At 31.2% G+C, this 8,379-nt stretch overlaps 1 long non-coding RNA gene across 1 annotated transcript; it reads left to right on the top strand.

Moving 5' to 3' along the window:
- Nucleotides 1–3,407: 3,407 nt before the first annotated feature.
- Nucleotides 3,408–7,910, top strand: LOC128552331 (uncharacterized). The gene is made up of 3 exons (XR_008369044.1): nt 3,408–3,452; nt 5,977–6,057; nt 7,859–7,910. It is a non-coding gene; the product is annotated as an uncharacterized LOC128552331 (long non-coding RNA).
- The last annotated feature ends 469 nt before the right edge of the window (nt 7,911–8,379 follow it).

Here is an 8,379-nt window from a genome sequence, read left to right as displayed (position 1 = left end):
TTTGGAATTAAAATTAAAATTAGGGTTTTAATTTTTTAATAATATCTAAAAAGTACTTTTTCTGATGCAAAAATTACCCTTTAATGTTTTAAATTTCTCATTTATATTAAAAAAATTTTTAGAAAAAATCTTTAATTAAAGTTTTAAAACAAACCCCTTCTTCTTTTTACTTTTTATAACCGTTTTTAAATTTTTAAAATTTCCCTTTTGTGCATTTTAAGAAAGGGGTTGGAAAAATTTTTTTTCTTTTTGCATTTTTAATTGTTTGTATAAAAAAATCCCGAATTAAATTTATTTGGATCTTCTTTTTTTACTTTTTTCCCCTCCTGTTTTGTTATAAGTTGTTTTATTTTTTTGATGATGTGTTTTTTAAAAAAAATTTTTTTATGTCAAGTTTTAGTCCGGGTTTGTAAAAAATGGTAATTAGGGTTGGGAAAAGCAAACCCGAACTGTACAAATACCGGAATTTGCTGGGAAAAGTGCTAATGGGAGGGTGAGCCAACCCAAAGGGCACCGGTTTAATATAAAACCCATTTTTACTCTCCCCCAAAAATTTTTTAAAAATTTTTTGGAAAACAGCCGCTAGTTTTGTTAAATGAAAAAAATTTAATTTTATCTATTGTTTTTTATTCCATTATTATTTTTAAATTGATTTTTATGGGTCCCTTTTAAAAAATTAAAATTTTTTTTTTTCTAAATTAAATTTTTTCAAATCGTAAATGGTCCCAACTATTAAATTTTTACTATAACCTTTCCATTTTTACCCAAAACTTGGTTTTTTTTATATTTTTGTCTAATAACTTTTTTTATTTAAAAAAAACTTTTTGTATAGGTAAAAAATTCTTGTTCATAAAAAGAAACCCTTTAAATTAAATTTTATCATTTAAATCTTTAATAGGTATGTTTTTGGGATTTGTATTATTTAAATTTTTAAAAATTTTAAATTTTTTCCTCTGTCCCCAATTTTGGTTTTATATCCTTTTTTAAAATGTCTTTTTTTGTTTGTTAAACGAACTCGATCACCAATTTTAAATTTTGCTTTGCTCTTTGATATTTTTTAAATCACCCTATAAATTTAAAGGGAAAGGTACCTTTTTTTAAGTTTTTTCTGGCTTTTGGTTGGGTCATTTTTTTATAGGAAAAGTTTTTTTTTGTTATATTTCGACCCTAAACCCCGAAATTATTAAATAAGTATAAGTATTTTTTGCTTAAAATTTTTTTCCCCATTATTCTTTTTTAAAAAATTTTATTAAAAACTTTCTATTTCTACAGCCTTTTCCCTTTTTAAATGTTGGGTACATATTAATTTTATTTTTATTCAAAAAGAATTTAAACTTTTTATTAAAAATTCTTTCCTTCACTACCCCCCAAATTTTCTGGAATCGTCCCTTTTAAAAATTTTTTTTTCAAATGCTTCAGTAACGTTCTCCCCTTTTTTTTCTTTTAAGGAAAAAACCCCCAAACATTTTTTTAAATATTCAAAAACGGTTTTAAAAAAAATACTTTACTTTCCCTTAAATTTTATTTTGAAAAAGCTTGGGTTGGGCGACTAAATCAGCTGAACCCAAATATCATCAATTCTTTAAAAACCACTCTTCGTTTCCCAAATTTTCTTTTAAATTTGGTTTTGGGAAAATTTTTCTGCTAATTATCGCTCCTGTGATTCCGGGGGTATATCTACCCCCTTTTTCCCCCTTTTTTTTACTTTTGTTTTTGTCCGAGAACCCAAATGTGTAATTTTGTTTTTAAATTTTAGGTTTCCAACTAAATGTTTTTTCAATCTTTTCTCCCCAAATTTTTTTTTATTTAAGGGTTTTTTTAAATTGGAAAGCATTTGTTATAAAAATTTTTCCCTTTTTTTCATCCACTGTCATAGCATAAAACATGGTCCCAAAAAACTTCATCCCGTTCATTGGGAAAAGGGGGGCCATTATTTTAGGGGGGTTTCCTGGCCCACAATAATTAATCCCGGAAGTGTTAAACCTTTTTTAGGTAAAAAGGGGAACATTGCTTTTTGAAAATTTAAAATTTCCCCCCCGTACTTTTTTTCAAAATTTGATTTTTATCTTTCCACAAGATGAACGGTAGCCCTTTTTTCATTTTTCTCCCATTTTTTGTTATAAATTTAAGGGGGTTTATATTTTCATAAATCTTCTTTCTTTCAAACAATATTTTTTATTCTGTAAACTCATCTATATCAAAATGTTTTAAATTTTAAAAATTTAAAAAAATTTTAATTGGGGTTTAAAACCCGTGGAAATTTTTTTTTTTGGCGGGATTGGTCGGTTTTGGGAACCCAAAGGGGTTAAAAATCAAATTTGGGGGTTTGAAATTTACTTCGCAAAAACAATTACTTTACTACTTTTAAATGTGCAAATCGTTTGGTCCCGATTTTCCAACCTTTAAAAAATTTAATTGTTTCAAGACAGATTTCCCCCTCCTGCTTAATTCATTCCAGTCCCCACCCTGAGGGAAAAAAAACAAAAGTGCATTTGTGACCCATGGGGCCCAAAACAAACTGCGGATCCATACACCAATCTGGTCAGAATCCTTGGGTGTTCGCTAACGCAATATCTGGTTTTCTCATGGTGCGTCTCAATATATCTGGATACAAATATATGTATAAAAAGTAAAACGGTTTCATTTCGCCAGTTACATAATTTCGACTTTTTTCTCGGTCTGACTAATGTTGTAAGTTTGTCTGACTTAATGTCCAACATTTTTGCCAAGGAGTGATAATTTAATTCACCTCTAAATACACTAGCTGCAGAACTGACATTCTGAGTGCATCTGTGGTGCATGTTTGTGTTGTTTTCTTTCACAAAAGTCTCATGAAAACCACAACAATCTGATACGGACTAAATCAGTGTGTATAATAATTCATGAGAGACACTGCCCAAAAGCTTTAAAAAAGAAATCTTAAAAGCTGAATGATTTGGAGAAAAAGCTTATATTATTTATTCATAGTAAAACATTTTCGATGTAATTTATGTTGTCGTTTTCCTCACAAATAATCAAAACTATTCGTTAAAGACTGAATCAGTGTGTAAGTAAACAATGACTGGCAGTGAAAAAGGATTAAGTTTGAAACCAAAGCCGAATATTAAAAAAATGCAAAAAAAGTTCTTATAGTTTATATTAACGATTCCTCAGTTGTCACTTTCTTTGTAATATTTTAAACATTGATTAGCAGCCACCATCAGCGCTTTGAGCGCTTTGATTGGTATTGGCAGCGAAAATATCAAGTAATATCATCAAATGCTCATGATGCAGAATGTATAAAATCAATATTTCTATTTCTGTACGTTTTTGTCTATATGGATAATTTAATTAGTTGTTATTAAATAATATTTCATTACATATGCATGGGAAATGTTTCTTAGGTTTTTAATTTTATCTATTTGTTTCAGGGAATGGCGATATTCATATTTCACTGTGCACTTAACACACAGGTAAAGTACAATTACAACAATTATGCATTTTTCCTTTGCTTTTGAACTATTTTATTGCCATACGACATTTTACAATACCTTTGGTTGTTTGATAGAAAAAAGTGGCCATTTATGATTCCATAAAATCATGACTGACCCCATCGGTTGTTCGTTCGGTCCGTCCGTCTTTCATTCAAGTTTAGGTCCATATCTTCTTAACCGACGCGAAAATTTTCATAAAACTAACAACTTATTGAACCTCATCTAGACGAAGTGCAGAACGTACAACACAGGCCACTTGGTTCAAAATCAAGTTCACACCTGGAGATCAAAAGTCATATAGTTTTTCTAAGATTTCTACAAAACTAGTATCAGTTATTTACATCGTGAAAATGACGTTTATAGCGCGCAACCCATGTCCCTAGGTCCAGTGTTAAGGTCATGCTTGATCAAAGATCAAATAGCAAAAATTCTCGTCCGATCTAAAGCGTTTAAACTGCTTCGCAGATTGTCATATGTTTGCCTCGTCAAGACGACAAGCAAAGCATATGACCCGGGAAACAAAGTCCAGTTTCAATATCAAACTTAGATGTACAAGATCCACCAGCTTTAATTCGTGTTCATAATCTTATAAACCAGTGAATTGAATTTCATGAAAATAGCATCAATTGTTAATTTCATCCAGATTGCACGAAGAATACACAATCCAGGACGTTAAGTCAGAGGCCTAGGTCACACATGGGGCTCGAAGTCAAATAGCTAAAAATTGTATCCGCTCCATATCTTCTTAACCACTTGAAGGATTTTAATGAAACCATCAGTTGTTAACTTCACCATGCCGACATGTTGTGTCTTCTTAAGGGATGACACCCTTTCAAGGGACCTAGAACAAAAAATAAATGTATGCTTGTGATTATATACATGCACTCTCTTATAAACGCACATCCTCTTATTAACCTCAAAATTAAAAAAAAACAACAATACTTACTTTTTCATATTGTTTAAAGTACGATACACGTACTTCCGTATACAGCAGTATATGTTGTTCGAATATACATGCATTACTACTATATTTCCGAATATGAACAAACCCTCTCTCTCCTATAATAAACGCATCTTCTCCTAAATAGTGTTTATTCCATGTAAGAAATAAATATAATAGGTAGCTCGATCTGGAATGCTGTATTCGCGGCTCGAGTTGATTTTGCCAGATCGGATCTCACGAGGCGAGCATGCGCCGAGTGTGAGCCGTCCTTGCAAAATCCACGAGATCCGAATACAAAATCTCAGATCTAGCTACTGTTGTAATAACCCTTTTATTATATACCTCCATCTTTTTGTTTGTTTATTTGTAATTGAAATGAAATGAGTGATGTTTTTGTACGCGCTGTTTATACATAACTGTGTCAGCTCATGCATATTAATGAAAGTAATCCGGCAACATACAATACGGAACGTACAATACGGGATTTTGGAAGGCACAATACGGGATTTTATTCAGCCTGTTCGTATTTCCTTGTGAAATGCAAGCTATATTTTTGAAAGAATTTATATAGGTATATAATAAATTCACGACTACTGTACACTGCAGTATATTTTGTAAAGGTATACATGTAATATTGTATACCCCTCTCCCTCCATCCCTTCTTAATAGCGTTCTTTTTCATATTGTCAATATATGCAAGTTTTACAGTGTACTGTATTTTATATTGTCAGCGTATATAAGTACTGCCATATAACCATTTATAAACGCACCCTTCTGCTATTTGCAAAAAAAATATATACTTTTTTCATATTTCAATTTATTCTTCCGTATACACCAAAAACTACCTTTTTATATTAGTAAGCGCACTTCCCCTCTCCTCGTAACGAAATATTTTTACTGTTATTTTAATATATACATGTAACTAGCTCTATATTAACTTACGCAATTATAAAATAATAGTCTGGGTCTCTAAATAAGAACTCCCTTTTGAAAAATGCAAAATGCATATGAAGCTGCAGAATGTAATTGCAGTGTCAGTGAGATGAACAGTGTGAAGGCCTTTACTTTTTTATATTTCTTAAACATTGCACGTACTGAATAGACTTGAATTAAACTTAATATGCTAGAAACATAACTCTCTTTTCTATGTTTCTAAGTCTTATTCTTTCATGTCCTGTGAGCAAATGTTGTAGCACCTCCCATGTCCAGGATATATTCGGGGAGCATGTACCAGTTTACTGACAGGGATGGTTCATAGTGTGAAAACATTGAAAACTGCTCGTTTGTACTTGAAAAAAGTTAAAGTGGAATCATAACGATAAATGTCTATGTTGTTTGATCTTTAGTCATGGTATAACGTTTCCAAAATAACATACAGATTGAACTCCTTACGCGTGATTTTACAAATGGTTCATATAAAATATAGAAACAAAGAAAGGAAAGCAAAATTCAATCATTAAATAAATTACATTATTTGAATTCTTACTTCGAAGATGGAAAAACTTCCAAGAGCACTACTGTAACTGTCTATAACTCATATTGTATTTTGATGTTTTACAGATAAGGAATGCATTCAATAGAAAACAGAAGTATTCTCAGTCAGCTTCTACCACAAGATCGACATCAAACCCACTTCTCATTGTAAGCAATTGATGGTTTTATACATTGGATGTTGCGCAGTATGCTGGTCTTTTTAACTTTTAGGGTTGAACTAATTCCAACATAATTTTTTTGGTGCGGAATAAGTAGTATGTAAGGAAATGAAACATAGGAATAAAGTCCTTAAAAATATCATGGCACATTTTTGAGATATTGCATCTGGAATTCTGACACAGCCTCTATATCTAATACTGATAGCGACTTGCTGTGGACCATTAGCTGTATCGTTCTTCTACTGGTAATCTACAGCATGTTCTTTGAATATTTTAAGATTTCTAGCACTTACTGGTAGCTTATCTTTAGTATATTACCATCTTTGTCAAACAGCTTCAGGGTGTCAAAATTCAGAACATAGGTGTAAAAATTCAGAATAGACTTTTTAACCAAGTTTATACACTATATTGCTAAAACAAACTTGTTGGCATTGGGGTTGAAAAATGTTTAAACAACAAACATGTGTATTTCAAAGTCAAAAAAGAAGAAAATAACAGTGATTGAGGATTCGTGAAGAATCAAAAATGAATTCACATTGTTACTGCAGATGGTGGGAACCTTGATAAAATCAATACTTGCTCGAAATTGATAAACAGACAATTATGTATGCTTCTTCAACTGTTTTGTTATTAAATGCTGGCACGTGGATAAAAATGATACATATATTTTGTGCTGCCCTTAAATATTATCTAATTTCAAGAGTTTGGCTTTGATTTTTGAGGACTTTTTCTAGTATTGTATACCTAACAAAAATTATAAATCAGTAATAAAAATCCATGTTGGAATTAGTTTGAGGTGCTGACATTTTTGCTAGTATAAACCGGCCTACAGTGTTTTAGGGAATAAAACAAAAATACATCAACAAATATTAAGTTGAAATGACTTTATTCAGTGAAAACTGAAATGATCATTAGATTGGTTTATTGACATCATGAAATTGAAATGTATAACAAGTGAATTTACAACATTTACACGATTTAAGATCTATAATAATATCAAAAGTTAAATAAAATGAAATTTAGTTCTGTACCCGGAAAACATGACTACCGTTTCCTGTTCGAATTGTTGAATATGATATATGTATATATTTCAATGAAGAAATTCAGTTTCAATGTTCAAGTTGTTTGTACGTTATGAAATCAAACTGAAGAATCAAATTTGTAAAGACCGACACAATTTTCAAACAACCGCTTTACTAAACGTTTATTCGTCAGAAATGGCTCCTCTTTTATATCTAAACCCTTTACGTATTCATAACATCTTTTATGTGTTCCATTGAGTACAGAGTAGTCAGTTTTAAAAGCAGAAAAAAGCTTAATGTTTCTGTGAAAAATTTAAATTGCGACTGCTTACACTTTAAAAAACATCAAAGAGAGAAAATGTTCTCATTTTCACTCGCGCTACGGGCTCTTATTTTTTAAAAAATTTTCTCACTTTCAGTAAGAGCGGCGTGCCAAGAATTTCACCCCTTGTTTTTTCGCCCGGACACTTTTACGCTATCCATCATGTTGTCGCTGTTTTAATATAAGAATTACATTCAGTGCATGCTTATACAGATTACTATTTTTGTAAATGTGTTGTTGTTGTTTTAGTGTAAACCCCAAGTTGAAAAATTTTGCGAAGGTATACATTTATGTGCGGTGTAAAAAAAATATGGCATTCATAAAACAGTGAACAGATCTATTCGCTTATCAATTTTACGATGCGATTTGCTTATAGTCATAGCTATGTCTTGCATTACTTGTGTATTGCTTTCCATCCATTCATATGTACGTATTTAACATTTCAGCCCAGGGCAAAACCTAACTTATCTTCAACTGATTTGTATCTCAGCACTAGCTCCCGGAGAATGTACGTACCTATTAAACCTACAATAGTCTCCGGGTATACTGTCCCAAAATGCAGTATTTTTTATAAAGGCTCAAATACAACTAAATTGTACGATGTCATGCAATAAGTTCTGTCACAATGGCTTCCGTAGTTTTATCCCCGGTATTTTAAAAATACTTTATTGCTTTATTAGTGTCTGTCTAATAGCTAACGATATCCGTGTATTTCGTTGCACTTTGCTTTTCAAATGCCCGAGTAATTTAAAATTGAAATGCATTTTAGTCAAAAACACTGACCAATCATTTGTAACATTGTAAAATGGACAAAAAGACTGATATTCTTTGCTATATTAAATGCCGCATTAGGCTTGATATAGATATAAAGCAGATATTTGATGAAATGTGTTTCATTCATTGGACCTCGGGCCCATTTCAGTGCGCACAGATTTTAGGTGGGTTAAACCTTTTAAGCTGGGAAATT

The sequence above is a fragment of the Mercenaria mercenaria genome, unplaced genomic scaffold, assembly GCF_021730395.1.
Source record: "Mercenaria mercenaria strain notata unplaced genomic scaffold, MADL_Memer_1 contig_2335, whole genome shotgun sequence".
Lineage (NCBI taxonomy): Eukaryota > Metazoa > Mollusca > Bivalvia > Venerida > Veneridae > Mercenaria > Mercenaria mercenaria.
This window is presented reverse-complemented; position numbering and strand designations above follow the sequence as displayed.